The sequence below is a fragment of the Protopterus annectens genome, chromosome 4.part0, assembly GCF_019279795.1.
Source record: "Protopterus annectens isolate FY-2018-M chromosome 4.part0, PAN1.0, whole genome shotgun sequence".
In the NCBI taxonomy this organism is placed as follows: domain Eukaryota; kingdom Metazoa; phylum Chordata; order Ceratodontiformes; family Protopteridae; genus Protopterus; species Protopterus annectens.
Window position 1 is genome coordinate 199,241,653 of NC_056733.1, and position 23,646 is coordinate 199,265,298.

Below are 23,646 nucleotides of genomic sequence, written 5' to 3' on the forward strand. Positions count from 1 at the left end.
CTGCATCATATGCACAACTGGCCTTCTGTTCTAAGCTACGGAAGTGTCACGTATGGGCAACATGTACAGCAATATTACATATGTGTATATTTCAGGACTATGCACACAAAACCTATCTCATGGACAGAGCTATAGATAGTGAACTATGATACATTTGGAGGTGTCACAGTAAACACAGTATTAACCTGCTACTTTGCATTACCTGTGTTTGTGGCAGCTGTTGCTGTGTCAGTGGTGCTTGCTTGCTGCTTGCTGTTTGCTACTCATGGTTTTGCTGCTGGCTGTCTGTATATTTTCTCTTCTCTCTCTCTCTCTCTCTCTTTCTCATTAGGTTTGTGCAATGACTGTATTGCATGAGTGGAGTGTGGGTACTGAATGCTTTTGTAGGTATCTGCATAGGTCCATGTGATGGCCCCTGCACCAATTGTAAGGCAGCATTTGCTAATTGCATGCAGCCAGGTGTGTGTTGATTGCATGTCTCACTGTGATTTCAGGACACTGCTATAAAAAGGTATGTGAGATAGGCGTAGCCCTTTCAGATTGTAGGGCGTGGATGATGCTGGTATGCTGTTGACAGTGTTCTGTGAGTGTGAAGGTTAGTATGGGAATCCAGTGATTTGGCCATTAAAACTTTGCCTCACATGCTTTGGATGGTACATCTCCTATATTGCCTTTATACTAATTCCTACTATTGACTGTTATATTTATTTTAGCAGAGTGCTTTTGTATGGCTGTCATGGCTTAGTGGTAGGTCATGCAGACTAATGTTACCAAGGTCCTGGGTTCGAGACTGGCAGTGGGAATTTATTTTTGTCTCCAGACTTTCAAAATGAGTACAAGACATGTCAATCAAAGTGCCATAAAGGCACTTTTAAGCACTTTAAACCAGGTCTGCACTCGTTAGCATGAATGAAGAAGGAGGCGTGCCCAGTATGGCCTGGCCTTGGCAAAGAGGCAACGCATAGCACATATGCTTGGTCAGTAGGAACACTGGGACTGATACCGCTCTGACTCACTCATACAGTAACAGGGATGCTTAACATGACACAACCTGCTTCCAAACGTACAGGAGTGTAGTATGTGTATCCGACAGAGGTGGCCCTGCAGCACCACCTGAGGCATGAATGCCATGTGTTAAGTAATGTAATATCATGTACAATATGCACACCTGAGGACCCCAACTAACATCCATATCCACTCATATGACCCTGTGGAAACAGCTGCACATCATACAGTGATGTACATGTGCAAACACATGGAACAAGATACAAAATGAGGGTGACTAGCAATACATAGCATGGATAACCACGCACCCATGTTTGTACCACAACAAGAAGCAACATGGAATAGCCATGGTCAAAACCAATGGCTAAAACCGACTACTACTATATAGCTTGCTGCAGACCACTGTCCTAATAGCAGGAACTGCCCAAGGCCTATGTTCACAGGTTCATACTAGACTATCTGCCCTAGGGCATTTATAAGCCTAGCCCAGAGTTTTGTGGCTTCTGCCACCCGTGCAAGTTGATGGATAATATGCCCATTATTTTGCTGTGCCTCTGTCAAGCAGTGATACTGAGGTTATCCCTGGGGTATACCTGCAATCTCCCATCCATTGGTCACAATCTCACTTGAACAAAGCCAGTGAGGTGCTCAGCCTCACATGTACCAGGATGTTGTTCCACAGCATATGGACTCTCTGGGTGAGGAATCTGTCCCTTCAGCACATCCTATTAATATCTGTGTTGAGGTTTAGGTCTCCTGCCCTTGTAGTTCTGATGGATGTACAGGTCTTGAGGTGAAGCATGTTCATTAATCCTGGGTTGGACATAGTCTTGTATGTCAGGCACAGGTCACCTCTGAGCAGACAGTAGCGACTGAATACAGCTGGAATTCCTTCAGTCGGGCAGCATAAGAAATATGTTTGAGACCCTTTCACCTCCTGTCGAGGAATATGTGGGCCCATCCAATCTGAATGGGGCATTGTATGCAATCATTGGTCTGATGAGTGATGAGTACAGAGGAACAGTGACCTCCCTTGATCTAGATGTGAATCACTGCATGATGAGGTGGCCAATGTAGAAGGCCTTCCAAACTACCCTGGCAATGTGAGTGTCAAACAAAATGTCACTGTCAATCTGGGTGCCCAGCTCCCTGATAATGTACATTGTGCTTACAGGATTGCCACCTAGATGGGAAGTAGTGGTAACCTTGTTCTTCCTGAAGGGTATGGCTATGCATTGTTTAGTGTGTAATGCAAGGCCATGGCTGTGGCACCAGTTAGCCGTCTCTATGAAACCCTTCTGAAGGATGTCTGTGTCAGATGGGTTTCCAACTATGCTTCCCAGTTTGCAGTCATCTTCAAACTTTGTCAGCCATAATCCTCCTGTGCTTGCTCGTACTTCTGAAAAGTAGATACTGAACAAATGTGGTCCCAGGACTGAGCCCTGTGGGACACCACTTGTCACAGCTCTGGAGTGTGAACTGGCACCAGCAACTTTGACCCTGTGTGTTCCGTCACTTAGCCAGTTTGCAACCCATGCTGTGATGTATGGGTTCACAATTAAGCTGCTGATGTTTTCAATGATACCTGAGTGGGGTATTGGTCGAAAGCCTTTGCCAGGTCAAGGTAGGCTGTGTGGACTGCCTTGCCCATGTCAATGGCCTGGGTGAGTGTTTTGAGAAAGTCAACCAAGTTTAAAAGGCATGATCTGCCCTTGACAAAGCCAAACTGGATTGGACCCAATGTCTGCAAGTCCCCTATGTCTTCATTTAGAATTCCCATTATGATCCTCTCCATAGCCTAGCAGAACAGGCTTGTCAAGGGGATGGGATGGTAGTTTCTGGGGTTGGTGGAGGCACCACCTTTGTGAGGTGGGTCCACCATTGATGTATGCCACTCCTTGGGAACATATCCTGAGGTGAGGCTAAGATTAAACAGCTGCCCTAACTGCGGGTGTAATTACTCATTGAGTTCATGGAGCACACAACGGGGACACCATCAGGTCCCATGGATAAAGTGTTTTCTGCCTTGGATTGAGCAGTTCCCACCCCAGCAGTGGAGATGTTTGGGCGGCTACAATCCTCTGGTGTGCATACCCCCCCAGTTGGGGGAGGGGGGGGAGAAATCTGCACTGAACCTGTCAGCCAGTATGTTGCCAATGTCTGTAGGTGCAGTGATATCAACATCATTCTGAACTAAGTCTGAGCATATCTGGGAGTTTCCTCCCAGGTTTCAAACATAGGAAAAAAGGCCTCATGATTGTCCCTGGAGTCCTGAGTGGGTTTACTCTCTAAACATGCCTCGGATGATTGTATGGGGAACCCAGCGTGTTACCCACAATGAGCAGGCGTGTCTTCGCCCATACGGATTACACTCTATCGTGTAGTAGCTCCTTCCTTGTGTTGTACAGCTTGTTTATGGCTAGGGTCCACCAGACTGGATGCTTGCCTGTGGTACAAAGAGTCATTATTATTTTGGATTGCCTGAACCATGCAGTCCTGGAGGTGCTGGTAGAAGGCATTTCTAAGTGATACAGTGGCTTGGGTAATGGTGTCCGCTGGCCTGGGGGCCTTGAAAGAGACCACACCAGTACTCAGAAATGTGAAGTCGGCATTTGACAAGGTCTTCACCGTTTCCTTTCCCATCTGGGGTGTGGGTGGGATGTGGACTCCCACTGAGAGTAGTCCATGATCTGATCTCACCAATGATGGGTATACATCTGGTGTTGAACAGTGTGACCCCATGTTTGTGATGATGTGTTCTAGTATGTTGCCTCCACTTGAGGGGATTGGGACCAGTTGTTCCATGGCATTTCAGTGTATGAACTCTTGGAACCTTTGTGTTAGAGTGTTGTGGCATGATTAGTGATCCCAGTCTATATGTGGATAGTTGGAATCACCCAGTAGGATGGTGTTTGGAGATACATTTATCCCCTTCAGTGTTTGCAGGATAGCTGTGTGAGGTACCTGAGTTTGAGCGGGTGGCATGTAACATGCTACAAACTGCAGAGCAGTCTTGCCTACGGTCACTGGCACCTGGATGGTCTCCGATGCATAGTGTGTTGCCACCAACCATGAGGTGAGGGTGTCCTTGATGAATATGGACACCCACCATCCTTCTTGTTGTTGTCGGGATGCTGGTGCGGGAATGCATGAGATGAGGTAACACCCGATAGTGCTGGGGTGCTGTCAGAAACTGTGAACCAGGTTTCAGGCACAGCACAGACATCAATGTGCTACATACTGAGAAGGGCATAGAGTGTGTGCAGCTTGAGGTAGAGACCTTGGGCATTGAGCAGCATCAGCCGTAGTGTCTTTCCTTTACTGTGTTCTAGGGTGGTAGGTGTAGAATCCTATTTCCAGTTGTGATTGTATGGTCCATGCTGTCTGACATCTAGCTAAGGGGAGGTCATTCTGGTTTTGCAGTTATCTTTCATCACCAGTAGAAATGACCACAACAGCCCCTGTGCGGTGTACCTCATGCACACACATCCAGCACCTGTAAAGTCCACAACAGTACCTCACCAGGAGTATGACAGAGCTGGAACACATGTAATGTGTAGTCTGATTAAACAGAGTGCAGCTCCACACACTGCCATGATGTCCACCCAGATGCAAGCTGTGCCTGACGTGAAAGCCATGTCCAAGCTGGAATCAATGCACATGCTGCACCTTGTACAATCTGAATGGCAGGTAGCTATGCACATGAGGGAACTGAACCCCAGCACTGACATATATAGGACAGGCTGTACTGCATTATCCAAAACACAGAAGCCACCCCACACATGAGTAAACTAACACTACAGGTTGTCCATAAAGACACTGGTTGAGTCCCTCAACAGGAATCCTAATGAGTGGATGGGAGATGGGAGGTTTACCCTGGGTATCAATGTTATGTCACAGGTAGACAGAGGCACAGTATACTAAACAAGACATATGACATGTCAAACTACGCTTACAATGTGTTGATGGACAAACACATTCTCCGACTAGCATTAGGTCAAGATACCTCTTGAACACAGCCAGCAAGGTGCTCTGCCTCAAATGGACCAGGATTGTATTCCACAGCATAGGGAGTCTCCGACTGATAACTCCATCCCTACAACATGTCCAACATACATCCCTGCTAAGGTGTCAGTCACCTGCACTAGTGGTTCAGGTGGATCTTCTGAGTCTGAGGTGGAGCATGTCCATTAATCTCTGTTTGGACATGGCCTCGCATGTCAGGCACATGTCACCTCTAAGCAGACGGTATGTGAGTGAATAGAGTGTGAGTGTCTTCAATCTGGCAGCATATGACAGCTGTTGTGGTTCCTTGATCCTTTAGGTGGGGGACAGTCAGGTTGTCTCCAATTGCTGCAGATGTTGGGTGAGATACAGCCAGAATAGGGCATTTGACTTGATCACCGGTCTGATAACTGAAGAGTACAGGGGAACATTGACCCACTAGATCTGGATGTGAATCCCATCCTTATCAGGTGGGCAATGTAGAAGGTCTTCCTAGCCACTTTAGCAATGTGAGTCTGAGAAGAATGGCGACTGTCAACCTGAGTCCCCAGGTCCGTGATAACCTCCTCTGTGCTTAGAGGATTGCCACCAATATGGTAGCTTGGGGTCACCTTGCTTTTCCTGAAGGGTATGTCTACACATGTTGTGCACTCTGACTTCAGGCCATGGCCCTGGCACCAGCTATCAGTTACTGTGAGTCCCTTCTGAAGGATATCTGTGTGTGATGCACTGTCCACTATGGTGCCCAGTGTGCACTCATCTGCTAATATTGTCATCCAAAGTCCTCCCATGTTGGCCTGTTCTCATGGGAAGTACATGACAAACAATGGTGGCCAAGGACTGAGCCCTGTGTGACACCACCTGTGACCAGCCTGGAGTCTAACATAGTGCCAGCAACTCTAACCCTGTGGGTCCCGTCCTTAAGCCAGTTTGCAACCCATCTTGTGACATATGGGTTTACATTTCAGTTGTGAGGGCTTTCCACAATACCTGAGTGGGGTATTGTGTTGAAAGTGTTAGCAAGGCCAAGGTAGGTTGTATGGACTGCCTTTCCCCAACAATGGCCTAAGTGACCAATTTGAAGATGTCAACCCAGTACAAAAGGCATGATCTGCCCCTGACCAAGCCAAAATGGGATGGGTACAATGTCTGCATGTCCCCTATATCTTTGTTTATGAGCTCAATTATGATCCTCTCCATAGATTTGCAGACTACACTTGTTAAGCTTATGGGGCAGCAATTAACAGGGTCTGTAGAGGCACTGCCTTTGTGCAGATGTGCACAACTGGACCTTAACCAGCCTGTTGTGCACACTATGGAAATGTAAATCAGTGATAGGACTGAAGCCCAGGATACTGACCGCCACAGTGAAAGTACTGAAACACTACACTAGACAGTGCTACAGTGTTAGGTCAGTATGAACGGATGTTGACAATTGTGTGCAAAGTATCCCATGCAAAACCTGCAGGCACAGTATACTCCCAGTTTTGTTCACACAGAAAGCATTCGGACAGTAACTACACAACATGGCACAGAACACACAACCATAAACCGGAGGTATTTGTTGAAGGTCACACTCATCCACAAATGTGATGGGCTGCAGAGTTCCACATATGTAAAGCCCACACTGGGCATGCTCACACACAGATAAATGAGACATCTTTCACACAACATGCCACAGGAAGGCTGAACTGGGCATGCTCACACACTTGGTCCAAATGTTACCCCTAGCAAATGTGAAAACACACCAGAGGATGGTCGTCCCCCTTTCTAGACACTGATCATGTAAGCACCCTATAAGTATATTGGAGACAAGGATTCTTTCAGTAATCCGAATAGCGCGCCGTGCTAATGCGTCCGTCTCTAGTGTCATAACATAGTTAGGTAGGGGTTTGAATCCAGCAGGTGGCAAGTGTGTGTGAAGGGGGTAAGTGTGTGTGTAAGTGTGTATGAAAGAAACATCCCTTTTGGCAACTGGGAAAACACACCACAGGATGATCATTCCACTTTCTAGACTCTGATGATGTCAGCACCCTATAAGTATATTGGAGGAAAGGATTCTCTCAGTAATCCGAATAGCGCCGTGCTAATGCGTCCATCTCTAGTGTCATAACATAGTTAGGTAGGGGTTTGAATCCAGCAGGTGGCAAGTGTGTGTGAAGGGGGTAAGTGTGTATGAAAGAAACATCCCTTTTGGCAACTGGGAAAACACACCACAGGATGATCATTCCACTTTCTAAACTCTGATGATGTCAGCACCCTATAAGTATATCAGGGGAAAGGACTTTCCCCAGTAATGCGAATAGCGCGCTGTGCTAATGCGTCCGTCTCTAGTGTCATAACATAGTTAGGTAGGGGTTTGAATCCAGCAGGTGGCAAGTGTGTGTGAAGGGGGTAAGTGTGTGTGTAAGTGTGTATGAAAGAAACATCCCTTTTGGCAACTGGGAAAACACACCACAGGATGATCATTCCACTTTCTAGACTCTGATGATGTCAGCACCCTATAAGTATATTGGAGGAAAGGATTCTCTCAGTAATCCGAATAGCGCGCTGTGCTAATGCGTCCATCTCTAGTGTCATAACATAGTTAGGTAGGGGTTTGAATCCAGCAGGTGGCAAGTGTGTGTGAAGGGGGTAAGTGTGTATGAAAGAAACATCCCTTTTGGCAACTGGGAAAACACACCACAGGATGATCATTCCACTTTCTAAACTCTGATGATGTCAGCACCCTACAAGTATATCAGGGGAAAGGACATTCCCCAGTAATGCGAATAGCGTGCTGTGCTAATGCGTCCGTCTCTAGTGTCATAACATAGTTAGGTAGGGGTTTGAATCCAGCAGGTGGCAAGTGTGTGTGAAGGGGGTAAGTGTGTATGAAAAAAACATCCCTTTTGCCAACTGGGAAAACACACCACAGGATGATCATTCCACTTTCTAAACTCTGATGATGTCAGCACCCTACAAGTATATCAGGAGAAAGAACATTCCCCAGTAATGCGAATAGCGTGCTGTGCTAATGCGTCCATCTCTAGTGTCATAACATAGTTAGGTAGGGGTTTGAATCCAGCAGGTGGCAAGTGTGTGTGAAGGGGGGTAAGTGTGTATGAAAAAAACATCCCTTTTGCCAACTGGGAAAACACACCACAGGATGATCATTCCACTTTCTAAACTCTGATGATGTCAGCACCCTACAAGTATATCAGGGGAGAGGACATTCCCCAGTAATGCGAATAGCGCGCTGTGCTAATGCATCCATCTCTAGTGTCATAACATAGTTAGGTAGGGGTTTGAATCCAGCAGGTGGCAAGTGTGTGTGAAGGGGGGTAAGTATGTATGAAAGAAACATCCCTTTTGGTTACTGGGAAAACACACTACAGGATGCACATACCCATTTCTAAACGATATCACAATTATGTATGGCTTTTGATTACAGACATGCCATGTGTGTTGTGCACACACAGAATGCCCATGTGTGTGGGTTGTCCCTCACAATAATGCATGACATTGATTACACCGGTTATGGCAATGAACACATGATGTATGTGTGTGCCAAATACACATATGTACCTGAGACTTTCAATATTTACCATGTGTGATGCCTGCCACATGTGAATACATGGTATATGCACAGGGTAACATTATGACCGTGGTCTTCTGTGCAGATGCTGCATATGGGATGTGTATATACAGTGTGAGATGTAGATGCTATCAGCCTAGTAGTGAGGGATGCACACCTGGTCTGGGGCATAAAGTCTACATGTTGTTAATGTACAGGAGCTGCATGTTCTCACCTTTTGTGGGAGTGGTAAGACAGTATTCCATAGCAATGCAGTGACTGCATGCTAAGAACCATTCAGCTATGGTGTTGTAGATACACTTATTCATTAGCATTCAGTAATTTGTCGGAATCCCTGGTGAGGGTCTGATGCCAACCAAGGTCAGGGGTCTACCAGCCTGTGTCACTTGCTCAGTGATCCCTTCCATGTTCCCTATCACGTATCCCAGTGAGCGACATGCCACATCAGCTGTGGTGGCATGGACAATGACTGAGTCATATGTGTCCATGCATCAGATTGACTTGTATGTTGCTGTTACAGTTTGGCCATGTGTTTCCATCTCATACATGTGGTGTACATCAATGGGTAGGGGATAGGGTTGACTGTGTACATGTGGCAGCTGTGACATTACTACATGACACACATATTCCACAACTGTGCCATAGAGGTGACTGACAACTGACCTTTGCACATGCTACCGGAGTATTGAGATTACATTGGTGATTGACAGCACATAGGGCCAATGGTGAAAAAGAGACATAGGTCCATAGGTTCGTACAGGGATATCTGCCCAGGGCATGTATCCACCTAGCCAGAATGTGCGTGCCTTTCAACATGCATTGTGAATGTGTCTTGCTATGCCCTTTTCCAAGGTTAGTATACTGTGCCTCTTTCTCACAGTGACACATAAGTGATACCCAGCGTAACCCTACAATGTCACATCCAGTCATTACTATCGCTCTTGAAGATAGTCACTGAGTCAGTCCACCTAACCTCTATTGGGATAATAATCAGGAATGAAGGGTGCCTCTGAGTTGTGAATGTGCCCCTCCACCATGTCCTATGTATATCACTCCTGAAGTTCAAGTATTTCCAGTGTGTATCCTGGTGGGATCTGGATATTCTGGGATGCAGCATGGCCATTACATGAGGGTATGACCTGGCCTTCTATGTCAGGCACAGATTGCCTATGAAGAGGCAGTATGTCACTGAGTACAGCTGCTGCTACTTTAACCAGTCAGTATGTGGCATCTGTTTGAGCACTTTGATCCCCTTGGCGAGGTAGATATGTGTTAGCCCCAGTTGCTGCAGGTGTCTGGTAAGGTGCATGCCGACAGGTTCATCATAGTCAATTATGGGCATGATGAGGGATGAGTAAAGGGGCACAATGTCCTTCCCTGGCCTACATGTGGATCCCATGATGATGTGGCCCATATCACATGCTTACCTAACCACTTTGTCCATGTTGTTGTCAAATGGTAGAATGCTATCAACCTGTGTACCCCAAGGTCCATAATTCCTTGGTTTGCACTTACTGGATTAAGACATATGTGGTACATTGTGGTCATTTAGTGTTTGACAAAGGGGATGACTAGACTCTTTCTGTCATTCATGTTGAGGCCATGGCTGTGGCACAAGTCATGTGTTTGCAAGAGTCCCTTTTGGAGGATGCGTGTGTTAGCTGTTGAGTTGATTATGGTGTTGAGTCTGCAGTCACCTGTGACTTGCTGAGCCACAGTACTTCCATGTTGGCCTGTACCTATGACAAATATATAATGAACATGACAGCCCCTAGGGCTTTGCCTTGTGGGACACCACTTGTACCAGGTTGGAGGGTGACATGGCTCCAGCAATTCTACCATGTGTGTTCTGCCCTTGAGCCACTGTGCAATACCCATAGTGACATAGGGGTTAATATGTACACTGGTGAGCTTTCCTAGAATGCACAAGTGGGGTATTGTAGCCAAGGCTTATGCAAGGTCCAGGTAGGCTGTGTGGACCTCCTACCCCTTGACAGTGGCCTTGGTGACTGTTTCAAACAAAGCAAACAGGTTTGATAGGCAGGATTTGCCATTGACAAAGCCAAACTGTGTATGGTGACATGTCTGTAGGTCCACAATATCTAGATATGTGAGGTTCTTGATGATTCTTGCCATAGCTTTGCAGACAAAGCTAGTCAGACATATGGGGCGAGTAGTGTCCAGGATCCGTGACGGCACCACCTGCATGTTGAGGGACCACTGTTGCTGTATGCCACTCTCTGGCCACATATCATGTATTAAGGCTGGGATTGAACAGTGGTGTTATGTCTGGGTGTAGCTCTTCTTGTGGTTCATGTAGGACACAGCCTGGGACACTGTCTGGTCCCATTGATGCAGTGTTTACTGCTTTGGGAAGGGCATCTCTTACCTGAGCATCTGTGATGTCAGGGGGGGAAGCACTGTGATGCGAGACATATGTTCCCTTTTGGTGTGGTGGGGTGAGAAGGCAGCATTGAACCTGTCCACTAGGATGATGGCAATGTCTGTGTGTTTTATATTTTGTGTGACATATTATATTACCTCTGAGCATATCTGGGTAGTACCACCCAGGTTACTAACATAACTACAGGCAGCCTTGTGATTATCCTCAGTGGCTTGTGGAATCCTCTCTCAAAGATGGCCTTAGACAATCATATGGGTGCCTGTAGTTGTCTTCCAATACTCCTCAGTGGTGCCTTCACATTTTGGGAGGTTGTTGTATCATGTAGTGGCGCCATCCTTCTATTGTATAGTGTGTTTATGGCTGGTGTCCGGCCCAGGACATCTGCCTTTGGAGAATTGGGTCATGCGTTCATATGTGGCTTCATGATCCATGCATTCCTGAATGTGTCCACAGAATGCCTCTATACAGGTATCTGCAGTCTGGTCCATATTTTCAACAGGCCTAGGGCCTTTGAAGGTTTCCACATCATTTATGAGGGGTGTGCAGTTGCTTGACATGAGCTGTTGACAGGCGTGCGCCCTCCAGACAGAGCAAGGGAGGGTCACAGTCAGCTACCTGTTGGGACGCACCTCCCTGGACCACATGGAAAGAGACACAGAGGAGCTCTTACAGCACCCTCTCAAACTCAGGTCTCCCACACAGCCTTCATGCTGACACAGGAGAGTTTAGATTACTCTGCAGACACCATCATACTGGGTGATGCCAGCTACCCGAACAGACTGTGTACATTACACAGGCCACAATACCCAAGCTCTAAGATTCCCATTGATCAGACATTCTTTGGCTATGGAACAGGTAACCAACCTTCCCACAAGAGGGGCAGATATACTACAGCTGATCTTTACAAACATGAGTAAATCTAATCACCACTGGGAGTATATCCCTCATTGTTGCAATCAAACCATATACTAATCACACTGGTGTTCTGGATCCCCACATATGCAAACCTCCAACACATCGATGTGTGTGTGTGGAAAATGTCCCTATTAGCAACCGTGACAGTATCGTACAGGATGCAGATCCCCTTTTGAAATAGTGATGATGTCAGGACTGTATAACTATATCACCTGTAGTAAAGTCCTCCAGTAATTTGCATAGCGTGCTCTGCTAATGTGTCTTTCTTCAGTGTCATAACGTAGTTAGGTGGGGGTTTGAATCCTGCAAAGGGAATGTATGGGTGTGGTTTATGTGTGTGCACTATGCTGGGAGGGTTAACTGCCTTTTGCCAACTGGGAGAACACACTACAGGGTGCACATCCCTCCTCCTACACACAGATGATGTCAGCACCCTCTAAGTACAGCATTAGTAAAGGTTTCTCCAACTACTGCAAATAGCACACTCTGCTAATGTGTCTGTTTCTACTGTCATTGCACAGTTAGGTGTGGGTTTGAACCTTGCAAATGGAAAGTATATGTTTTACTGTTGGTGGGGTTAGTGTGTGTGCACAATGATGGGGTGGGATGTGGCTTTTGCCACATGGGGCTATGCACTGCAGGGTGGTCATTACCCTTAACAAGCAGTGATGTTGATAGCACCCTATACAAACAAAACTACAAAACAGAAGGTGTTGGTACTGATAACACATGTAAGGTAACACTTGTTCAAGTAATGTCCACAAAACGGAGTGGGATAATAAAACATTTCTTTTATTCTATACAGACAACATGACTACAGACAACTAAGTGCCAGTACTCAGTATAGTGTTACATGCTACTTGAACATGCACATGTACCGAATATACCTAGATAGTGTTCTGAAGCCTGAATGTGGCAAGTGTGTGGATGTGGGATGTGTCTGTGTGTGCATTTCCGTATGGGAAGCATGTTTGCTGTGGCAATCAGGGTACTACAGTACCTGATGCACATTACATCTTCCAACTGATGAGGTTGCCTGCACCCTGTGAGTACAAGTAGAGAAGGGGATGCCAGTAGTAAACAACATAGTGCACTTCTGAAATGTGTACCTGTCATGTATCAACAGCTACTCATGTAGGGTGATAAATAATGGGAATGGCAGGTGAGCGTGTGCATGTGTGTGGGTAGCAGGGTGTGTATAAATGCATGTGTGACAGAACAGATACATGTAGCTGAATCTACATAACAGCACAAGATGCACATTGCCATAGTCAATGTTAGCATGTGATGGTGTGCAGCAGGTACACTTTGTTAAGTAGTATGGGTGCAGATAACAATTGAGGACATTCATACAGTTACTGCAGCAGGACTGATGGGATATACACACATTTATACTGCAACACACAACAGTTACCAACATGTTACTACTTATACACATCTATGTAGTCACCCTGTGCATCAGCAACGTGTTTACCTTTACCTGCACCGATGTTGTAGTATGCAGGAGGTGGCACAGTGTCATCATATGCACAGGGTGTGGGTTAGATATGCCCAAGCCGCCACTGGTAACACCAATTGACATGTGTGTGTATGTGTGTTTGTGAGGGGCAGCAGTACAGGGTAGATTCACATGACGGAAGGCATCTGTTGTCTGCAGTGTTAAGATGCTTCACATTCACCAAATTCACAGATATTGCCAACAATTTTGCAGACAGTTTAGGTGCAGGTACCCGCCCCCCATTGTCCTACACACGTGTTATTAGTTATCCCAGATGACTGTAACCTCCCTATCCTCTCACATGTCCAGGTGAGAGCCACCCTCATCATTGCAGAACACATATCATCACTGTTACGGAATGGTATCCCTGGATGTGTGCTACATTCACCCCTGGAGGACATAGCACCACATGACAGACTGATATTAATCCATGGCCATACTACAGGATATGTACCTGAACAGTGCCATACATACACAGTGGTCCCACACCAATGAGGAGGAACCTCTACTGACCCTGGGAACTACTGCATCATATGCACAACTGGCCTTGTGTTCTAAGCTATGGAAGTGTTAGTTATGGCCCACATGTACAACAATATTACATATGTTTATATTTCATGACTATCTACACACAACCTATCTCATGGACATACCTATTGATAGTGAACTGTGATACATTTGGAGGTGTCACAGTATACACAGGATTAACCTGCTACTTTGCATTACCTGTGTTTGTGGCAGCTTTTGGTGAGTCAGTCGTGCTGCTTGTATTTTGCTGCTGTTGCTGCTGCTGCTGCTGCTGTTTTGCTGCTGGCTGTCAGTATATTTTGTTTTCTCTCTCTGTCTGTCTCTCTCTCTTTCTCATTCGGTTAGTGCAATGACTGTATTGCATGAGTGGAGTGTGGGTACTGAATACTTTTGTAGGTATCTGCATAGATCCATGTGATGGCCTCTGCACCAATTGTAAGGCAGCATTTGCTAATTGCAAGCAGATGGGTGTGTACTAATTGCATGTCTCACTGTGATTTCAGGACACTGCTATAAAAGGGTATGTGAGATAGGCGTTGCCCTTTCAGATTGTAGGGCGTGGACCATGCTGGTATGCTGTTGACAGTGTTCTGTGAGTGTGAAGGTTAGTACATCTCCCATGCTTCATGCTGTGTTGTAGATTCAGGTTGCTGCATTTATCTTGCCTGTTCCCTGTAGTGAGTGTGTATGCATACTGACACCTACAACTATATGTCATATGTATTGCTATATGAATATATATATATATATATATCTGTGTACATATACATACTTTCATATATGTACATTAGCTGACATTATTGGGTACAAGCTAACAATTAGCAGGGCTGTTTCCATTAACACTACTCTAGTATGGGAATCCAGTAATTGGGACTATAAAAGTCTGCCTGACATGCTTTGGGTAGTAGACATACTATATTGCCTTTATCTTCATTCCTACTATTACATGTTCCACTTATTTAGCACTATATTCCTGTATGAGAGTCATGGCTTAGTGGTAGGTCATACAGACTAGTGTTACAATGGTCTTGTGGTAGGGCCTACTAGTATGCTCATATTCTGCTTTTGAGTTGAGTATAGGGCCTATCAATCACAGTGCTAGAGGCACCTTTAAGCAGTTAAAGGGCTTAGTAGGTCTCACAGGAGCCAGGCTGTGTTGCAGATTCTGGTTGCTGCATATATCTTCACTGTTTCCTGTAGTGAGTGTGTATGGCTACTGAGACCTACGATTATATTTCATATGTATTAATATATATTTATATATATGTATGTGTTGATATACATACCTTCACATATGTACATTACCTTACATTATTATGTACAAGCTAACAGGTAGCAGGGCTGTTTCTGCTCACACTGAACTAGTATGGGAATCCAGTAATTTGGCCATTAAAACTCTACCAAACATGCTTTGGATAGTACATCTCCTATATTGCCTTTATACTGATTCCTACTATTACATGTTATATTTATTTTAGCAGTGTGCTCTTCCAAAGCAGGCATGGCTTAGTGGTAGGTCAAACAGACTGATGTTACCTAGGTCCTGGTTTCAAGACTGACAGTGGGAATTTTTTACTTTGCAAACTTTCAAACTGAGTACAGGACCTGTCAATCAAAGTGTTGAGGCCACCTGTAAGCAGTTAGAAGGGTAAGTAGGTCACACAGGGGTCAGGCTGTGTTGCAGATTCAGGTTGCAGCAATTATGTTAACTTTTCCTGTAGTGAGTGTGTATGGCTACTGAGACCTACGATTATATTTCATATGTATTAATATATATTTATATATATGTATGTGTAGATATACATACCTTCACATATGTACATTACCTTACATTATTATGTACAAGCTAACAGGTAGCAGTGCTGTTTCTGCTCACACTGAACTAGTATGGGAATCCAGTAATTTGGCCATTAAAACTCTACCAAACATGCTTTGGATAGTACATCTCCTATATTACCTTTATACTGATTCCTACTATTACATGTTATATTTATTTTAGCAGTGTGTTCTTGTAAAGCAGGCATGGCTTAGTGGTAGGTCATACGGACTAATGTTACCAAGGTCCTGGGTTCGAGACTGGCAGTGGGAATTTATTTTTCTTAGCAAACTTTCGAACTGAGTACAGGACCTGTCAATCAAAGTGCCATAAAGGCACTTTTAAGCACTTTAAACCAGGTCTGCTTTCGTTTGCTGGAGCTCACGCATCTTGCGCACTGGCGGTGAGCTCCGCTAACACAAGCACACCAGCTATTTTCTTTGAAAGAAAAGAAAAGGGGTGACAGGAAAGTGGTGAAAAGGGGTCACAAAGAGGGTAAGACAGTAGGGAAAGAAGCGTGGGATTTGCAGGAAGGGTGTAGGTAAGGCCCATAGATGCCCATGTCTTTTGCAGCAACAGCTGTATATTTCTATGTATTTTGGTGAGACATTTGAAACCTTCCACCTCTGAGAGAGGTGTCAGGACAACATTAATATTTGTTGTACAGCCAATTGTAATTAACAGTTTAGATGTCCAGCGGACATGTCTGCGACATGGACAGCTATGTATGGGCCGTAATTTTTTGTGGGACAGAGTGCCCTTTTTTTTTTGTTTTACAGGTGAGAGTGGTATGACAGGTGAAGGAAGTCGGTAAAGCTGGGGAGGTAGGTTGGGTAGGTTAACAGACAAGACAGACAAGACGCATACAGGGACGGTGTATGACACACGTGGGGGGGTTACACAATTGACGGGGACGGAGGTTGGGATATCTGAGATGCACGAGCCCACAGATGGCAACAGTGGAACTGATATCCCCACCCATAGGCAGTTGCCACTGTTCCTTCACAGCCCAGGACGGGGCTGTGCTGGGGGCTGTGTAGGCGGGGCAACGGCCGGGGCCGTTAGCTGTGCCACACGAGCCTCGAGCTGGCGTAGGGGTCCAAGAACAGTGTCTTGGATCTCCCTACGCACCACAGACCGGACACCGCGGAGGGTGAGTGGACGAACCCCTCCGGCCACACTTGCAGATGGGGGACGGGCCCCATCCCCTGCAGCGCTTCCACCCGAAGGTGGCACAGGGCCACCGGAGGGTCCGCCTGGGCACTAGTGCCAGGTGCAGTCACCAGCTGAGGTGGGAGAGGTGGGTCCGCTGGGACCTGCCTTCCCAAGCGTTCTAGGTTTGTGAGTAGTTATGTTAGTTTGGGTTAGTGGCATTTTATTCCATTCAGATTAGTTGTAACAGCATGCATTGGTATTCCCATCAAACAAACACCCAGATATGGACACCATTGAACAAGGGGCATATCAATATCACATGCATTATTTGAACAGCAAAACACAGTCAAACGACATGCAGGGTTGATTAATGGCAACAGGCCATCGTATTTGCAGGTATGAACAGGGCACATGCACGAACAGACATGCATATATGTTTGGAACGGACAAATGTCCATGATTAATGAAATGTTCACATACCATTATTTAGTGGATGTTGTTATATGGAATTACAGGGTTGGGTGGGGATAGAAAGTGATGACACATTCATATGTTAAACATTAATTCACATTTATCATAGATACACAATTACGTTGAGGCTGATGTTTCAAAATAATCTTTATTTGACTGTCATGCTACACCTGTTACACATACATCACTATCCTACTTATTTTGAATTTGATCAGATACATCATCCTGCTACACTTTGATGACAGGACAGGGGACAACTATGGCTGTTTAGTCTGTCAGATAATCATTCATTCTATCTGCAAATTGTTTACTGTTATCACCATATACAGATTTTGAGCTAGACATTCAGATTTAGACACACTGAAATCAGTTTGGGATGTTAATTTGTACTTCCCACATGCATTTAGTTCTGTAAAAACACACTGAGGCTTATATATTCAGGGGTTATTACTACTTTATTTATTCATACATGAGCATTTCTGTCACTCTCATACATTCTGCAACTTCACAGTTCAGGTTGGTACTTCTAGGCTTTGTTCACATATTAGACCTGTGGTGATTCAAACACTTTCCAACAGCCTCACTTCTGTCATGATTCAGCATTTCAACAGGGGATATATCTCACATGTGACTACCTCAGATTCTGAAGCTGTACTCTTGAGACTATACTGCAGGTTACAGTATATTTAATTAATGATGGGACATCTGTATTACAGCACTGTTTAATTCTATCAATTATATTTCCAGTTACACTTGCATACTGATGAACTTGTTGCAGCCATACCTGCAGACGTTCAATTCCTGCTTGCACATTATATTACTTTTAATCAATACACTGCACTGTTCTGATACATGGTACATAATAATATTTATTTACAAGTACTGGGTGGGGTTACTAACCTGCATGGTGGCGCAGCCGCACCAGCCTTCTGGCGTGCATCTCGACATTCGCAGAGCGGACACCTGCAGCTGTAATACAAAGGGAATAATATTGGACTACACATCTCCATGGTATCAGCTGGTTGAAATCCTTACATACATGGGTAAAATGTGACTTACTCAGTAGTGGGGCGTTGGGCATTTGCCGGGCCTCCTGGATCCAACGGTTCAATTGGTCCTGCTTGCGTCTCTTCAGGTCCGCATGGTGGTTACGGACCTGCTCACCAGTGCGTGGAATGCCAGTAGCACTGGTCAGCTCACGAGCCAACTGGTCCCACGCCTCAGCCCTATATACTCCCCATGAGACCTGGCCCTGCATGAGTTGGGCCTCGTGATTATGGACAAGGAGCCAGACCATGTATCTGGACTCCTCAACGCCCCAACGCTAATTTCGAAAGCAACGTCCCTCACCTACTCCACTCATGCTGACTGCAAGTCTGTTCTACAATCAGTTATGCTGTGTATTCCCGCCTATGGGGCTTATATATGCCGCTTTTCCCGCACATTTCTCTGATTGGCCGTTTTGGAATTGTATCTACTTCACTGAAAATGCTTTCTCATGCTCCATTCTGGGTTTTATCCCATATATATGCTATTTCTGCTTTTCTAGGTATTGCTGTCATGGCTTGGTGGTTTAGTTCCTTGACTCTAGTGCATGGTATCCTGTGTTCGAATCTGGCAACTGCTTTTTGCTTTTCCTGACAGAAATGAGTTGAAGACCTGTCAATCAAACATGCCAAAAGCACTTTTAAGCACTTTAAACCTGTTCTGCTCGTTTGCTGAGGTAACGCGCACTGGCAGTTAGCTTGTGGGAGCGGCGCAAACGGTGTGCGCTGGGATAAATCTTAATTGGCTAGTGACACACATGTTCAGCTAATTGCACACAGTTTCAGCCTGTTTACCCGCTGCTTGGCAACGGGCACGCAGTTTGCAGCTTTTAAACACTACTGCCACGGGCACTCTGTCTCACGGCAGCTTAGCTATCAGTACATTTCTGACTATTTTTATTCTTATGTTACTTCAAAATATATGCTCTATTTCATTCCATTTTACAAAAGGGAATACATTTACATTTGTACAATACTGTCTGGGGGCTTTTTAGTGCTTATTTACAAAAATAAAAAAGGTTGTTGTAGGGGCTCGAACCCTGCCTGCCTACTCATAGGGCGGGTACTCTACCACTAAGCTATTATTTCTTGGCTTACTTTGCATATTTAGTTCTTATATCCTTTTCCACTGCTAACTGTGATTGCGCTAGTAGCACACCCGCGCACAGTAGCAAACATTTACGGGTTTAACAAAAAAAAAAGGTTTTCATTTACTTTTATGACATCTCTTCACTTTATACACTGATGGCCAGTCGGGGCATGTGTTGTATAGTGTGTTTATTCACATTTTCATGGCCTTTCTCGTGGCTGTTTACTTTCAGCCATTCTAGTTTTCCGGGGGCGTGTCCACTTGCAGAGCTTAGCCTACAGACACGCTTCTACTCTCTTACACGGACCGTGTAAGAGTTACTAGTGTGATTCAGCATGCCTCATGCACCTCATGCATATGCATGACATGCTGACATCACACAGTTTAACTGCAGCCTCCGTGTAAGAGTTATAACTCTTACACGGAGGCTTCCTGAATCTGGCCCCCAGAGTGCTTAAAACGTAAATTTAGAGAAATGTGTAATCCCCAAATGAATATTACAATAGAAAGGCACTTATTTTACACCAGGGGTCAAAATCCTGGTGAAACATTTGCAGTATATATAATTGACTTGAGAAACAATGCTAAAATGTGCAGATTTGGTGATTTGAGACATGAGTTGATCAAAGACAGGCTTGTGTGTGGTATTAATAATGACACAGTGAGAAAGATTTTGCTTTGAGACAGTAATTTAACTTTGAAATAAGGCCTTTGGGATTTGTCAGATATATGAGCTTACAGAAAGGCACACAAGTACGCTTATAAATGAAAATACCTGTGGAAGGCACAGTGACAAAGCTAATGTTCATAGTATGCAGCACGTGGTTAAAAGAAACAGGCCCAGGCACATGGCAGCTACTGCAGGTCCTGTAACAGTCTTTGGGAAACCCCAAGTCTTTCTAGCAAATTCCAGGGCATGCTCAGTGAAGCATAAGGGTGAGTTAGCAGTCAAAACATGTGTCCCCTCCTAGCTTCATAGTCAACTGTCGTAATTGTGGTAGAAATCACGAACCCAAGAAAGAAAAGTGCTTAGCTTTTGCTAAGCAGTGTCATTCTTGTAATAAGTGGAATCATTTCAAAAGATTTTTTAAATCAAGTAAGTCTTTTATTTTACTAAAACAGGGCATTCCAAAAGGCAAGTTGGGCAATTAAAAAGCTGCAACCCTACTTTTTATGTTGATGGTGTGTCTGTGCTTGGTCAAACAGTCAGTGCAGTAGATTTGTGGGCAAAGAACGAGATCTTTTGTACTGTTTGGATTAATGGGATTCCTGTAGAGCTCAAAGGAGATACTGGCTCAAAGTGCAATGTTATGTCAGTAGAAACATTTGCTAGAGTAAAAGCTGCAGAACAACTTGATTTGACAAAGTGTGTAAAGCTTGTTGCTTATGATGGTGAAGAGATTCAAACCGAAGGCTCAGTGGTGCTTTCATGTTACTCTGCTGGGAACAGCTATGACTTGCAATTTTTTTGTAGTCAAGAGACATGTGCAGTCATTATTAGGCCTCAGAGACAGTTTGAAAATGGGACTGCTTTCCTTTAATAAAGAAGTTCACCATGTAAGCCTGCATGACAACAGCTTAAATTTCTCTCAAACTATTTTTTCTGAGTATGCTGATATTTTTACAGACAAACTAGGCAGACTACCAATTGCCAATTGTGCGCTCCATGAAGTTAGACCTAGAGGTCAGCCCAGTTGTCAGACCAGCATGGAAAGTTCCAGTAGCTATACAGAATAGAGTCAAAGTGAGCTAGACAAAAGGGTGCAGCTAGGAGTAATTTGCCCAGTAGTAGAACCTACTGAATGGGTATCCTTCATGATGATAGCTCATAAGAAAAATTCATATGCTATCAGGATATGTATTGATCTGAGAGCTCTCAACAAAGCATTAAAAAGACCTCATCATCCAATGCACACAGTCAAAGAGGTTGCTGTCCTCATGACAAATGCCACTGTTTTTTTCTGTCTTATCTACAAAGAGTTCCTTTTGGCAAATTTTGCTTGACTGAAAATCTTCATTGTTAACCACATTCAGTATGTCATTTGGAAGATACAGATTTCTGAGAATGCCATTTGGGAAAATTCTGCCAGTGAAGTCTTTCAGTGTGCAATGGACCAAATTTTTTGGGCTACCCTGTGCTATTATAGTAGATGATATTCTAGTAGGAGGCAATGGTGAAGTCAGACATGACAGAAACCTCAAGGAAGTTCTAGAAAGGGCATGTGAAATGAATCTTAAGCTGAGTCCTCAGAAGTGCAAATTCAGGCTCCAAGAAGTTACTTCTGTTGGTCACTTGTTTATCAGTTCAGGCTTGTGACCAGATCCTTCCAAACAAACAGCAATTCTCGAGATGCCAGCTCCAGACAATGTTCAAGCCTTACAACATTTTCTTGGCATGGTCAACTAGCTAGGCAAGTTCAATCCAGATTTGAGTCAACTTTCAGCTCTCTTAGTGGAACTGACATGGAAAGATGTAATTTTATCATGGTCAGAACAGCACCAAAGAGTATTTGATGTTCTGAAACAGAAAATTGCCAACCCACCAACTCTCAGCTACTATGATGTTCACAAACCAGTTACTCTTTCCTATGGTACTTTTAAGTTTGGTCTAGGTGCAGTCATTCTTCAAGAGGGTAGACCAGTAGCCTATGCATCGAGAACTCTTACCCAAACCAAAATGCAGTATGCGCAGATTGAGAAAGAGCTTTTGGCGATTGTGTTTGCATGTTCAAAGTTTCATGATTATATTTATGGTTGACCTATACAAATCAAAACTGATCACCAACCTCTTGTTACTATTTTGAGAAAGCCTATGCATACAGCTCCAGATAGACTGCAACACGATGCTCAAATTGCAAAAGTACAATTTCAGTCTTGTCTACACAAAAGGCAAACTTCTTTATCTCGCTGATACTTTATCTGGATCACCCAGAAAAACTACAGAACAGCATAACAATGAGCAACTTAACTTTGAAGTTGCAGAAGTGAGAAAATTTTCTTCCACACATCTTGATGAGCTCAGATCCCATACAGCTTCAGATCCAATTCTCTAAAAGTTCAACCACTTTATCAGTCGAGGATGCCTTCCAAGCAATCTTGTTTATCAGTAGAAGTGCAACTATATTTTCCATACAGAGATGAGATTTTGTCAGACTATGGTATCATCACAAAAGGTCCTAAAGTGATTGTTCCAAAATCCTTGCAACAAGAGTATATTAAGATCTTGCATTGTGGCCACCCACAAACTGATTCTACCAAAAGAAGGGTGAGAGGTCTAGTATTTTGGCCTTCTGTGCCAAGAGTTACTGAGAAAGTACTTTCATTTTGTTCAGTATGTAATAGTACAAAGCCACATCAACAAAAAGAACCAGTTCAGTTAAGCCAGATTCCTGAACTACCTTGGTTGACAGTAGCCACAGATATCCTTGAGTGGAATGGTCAACAGTACTTGGTGTTATAAGACTGTTATTCAAATTGGTTTGAGATTGACCTCCTTCCCAACCTACCTTCCAGTGCTGTTATTACTAAGTTGAAGTGACATTTTTATGTCCGTGGTGTTCCGCACAGAGTTATTTCTGACAATGGTGCACAATTTACTAGACAGCAGTTCAAGAGATTTGCAGAAGAGTTGGACTTTGCTCATATTATGAGTAGTCCTGAATACCTTTAGTCAAATGGCTTTGCTGAACATGCAGTTCAAAGTGCAAAACAGCTGTTAGAGAAATCCAGAAGTGACAATACTGATGTTTTCCTCAACTTGTTAAAACTCAGAAACGTTCCTCGTGATAATCATCTTGGCTCACCTACCCAGAGACTTATGTTGGGACAAACCAGAAACACACTACCAATCAGCAGTATTTTGTTGGTTCCATGTGCTAAGAACAACAAAGCTGTGAAAGCCCACTTGTTGAAAAAGTGTTTGTCCCAGAAGTCTTACTATGATAAAACTAGCAAACCACTGAGCTCATTGAATAAAGGGGAGATAGTGAGGATGCAGATGCCAAAAGGATTTGATCGCATTGGATTTGTGAAAAGTTTGTGTCAAGAGCTAAGATCATACATTGTGGAATCACAAGGAGTGGAATTCAGACGAAATCGGAAGCATTTGTTACCAGTGTCCGAACCAGCGTTACAGC